Source organism: Sciurus carolinensis, unplaced genomic scaffold (assembly GCF_902686445.1).
Source record: "Sciurus carolinensis unplaced genomic scaffold, mSciCar1.2, whole genome shotgun sequence".
In the NCBI taxonomy this organism is placed as follows: Eukaryota; Metazoa; Chordata; class Mammalia; order Rodentia; family Sciuridae; genus Sciurus; species Sciurus carolinensis.
The window spans coordinates 1,525,842-1,527,557 of record NW_025920119.1 but is presented as its reverse complement, the minus strand read 5'-3'; the positions used below and the strand labels follow the sequence as shown (position 1 = coordinate 1,527,557).

The window sequence follows — 1,716 nt, the reverse complement described above, 5'->3', positions numbered from 1 at the left end:
AGGCATGCCTTAGGTGGGCATAGGAATGCAATTTTTAAAAGGGAAAAAAAATCACACTGGAACTACTTAATTTCATTAAAACCACTGAGCAAAAAGCAACATTGAACTTCCATACTGATTTTACACAATTTCTATACAGTACCTTGACTTAAATCCAAGAGCAAAAGTTAAGACTCTCCTCCTCTATTTTTGGTAAACAACTGCATGGTAAACTTAGATGATTTTTCCCCTGGATTTTACCTGGAAGTGGCCTTTTTACCTTATTTAAAAGAGGGCAGGTTTGGCACTTTTATACTGATGTCACCAATGTTAATATTTCTTGGGATCTCAGGAAGATTCATATTCTTTATAGCTGATACAGCACAGGCTGGAGCTCCTGCTAAGCCAGCCTCAGATTTCTCCAGTTTATTTTGTGCATCAATTTGTGTAACGATCTCATTCATGTTGGTCTCCAATACCATTCCCCCCATCACCATTTCTGCAAGAATGTTGTGAACCTTGTCTACATGGAAAATTAAATCCAGTTCACATTTTCAAAACATCTAAGGTTTCCATGAATACTTGAATTAGATCTAAAATGCCAAGTTCACTTTCTGAAGAATCCACACAGAAGACAAAATATAGGGTTGCATAATGTCTATAAATCAGTTTGTTATCGGATCCTCCAATTAATAATCCTCCTTCTAGGAAATTACAAACATTTTCATCTCTCTTAGATACCAAATGGAAAGTCTCTCTGATGGTTCACTGTTGTGTACCTTCACTGTAGGGTTGGTGAAACTTGGAGAGCCGCGGCTTCCCATGGTTGTTGAAGATGATCGCGTTGATCATGGCTGGGCTGATGGCGCTAGGGGCCAGGGCCGGAGTGGGCACGAGCCTTGCCTCGGGATCTCGCAGTGATCCTTCCCCACCCGGTCCCTCGAATCATCGGATTTTAAATCACAACTAGTCTATTTATTTTTGACTATAACTACAATTGGAAGTATTGTAAAATTGTTATGAACTCTTTCCAATGTTTTTATCTCATGTTAGTGTCCTTACAGAAATGAATACTAAAGATTCTTTGAAAAATTACATACTATGAAACAATTTACCAGGCAGAAGATAAGCAACACACCCACCATTGCTATGGATTTTAATATTTGAAAGTTTGACAAAGCAAAAATTCTTCTATTAATAAATCAAATTTTGTACATGATTTGAGAGGGCTCAAGCTATAATAGCCATTATCCTACCCCATGTGCCTGCAAATGTTTGTATCTGAACAGGCAATAATTTGTAAGACCCTACATATTCCCCCACATTTTACGTAAAGTTGTTTTTAAATTACTTAAATAGGTATTGTTATTAACATTTTATCCCTTTAATAGTCCCCATAAAATATGTTTAGAAGCATGAAAGAATATTATATATTCTAAAACTTGGATTACTTAGGACACACTAAGAAGGTGACTTTCTACAATCCATGCAGAGAGACCGAAAGAGAAACCAAACCTGCAAACACCTTGATTTGGACTTCTAGGTTCCAGAAGAATTGGAAAATAAATTTCTGCTGCTTAAACCAGCATGTCCATGTTAGTTTGTTAAAGTAGAGCTAGAAAAATTATATACCATCAGATTCTGACAAAGTTTTAAAGTCAACATTTGTCTCCTCTGTTAAAGATCAAATTGGTTCTCAGCCTCTGGAGTGCAAATTTAGGATATTCATTATCATAA

The 1,716-nt window shown here is 36.4% G+C and overlaps 1 pseudogene; it reads right to left on the bottom strand.

Annotated features, from left to right (window-relative positions):
• Window positions 1-260: 260 nt before the first annotated feature.
• On the bottom strand, window positions 261-831 carry LOC124973656 (AP-3 complex subunit sigma-1-like; annotated as a pseudogene).
• Between the last annotated feature and the right edge of the window lie 885 nt (window positions 832-1,716).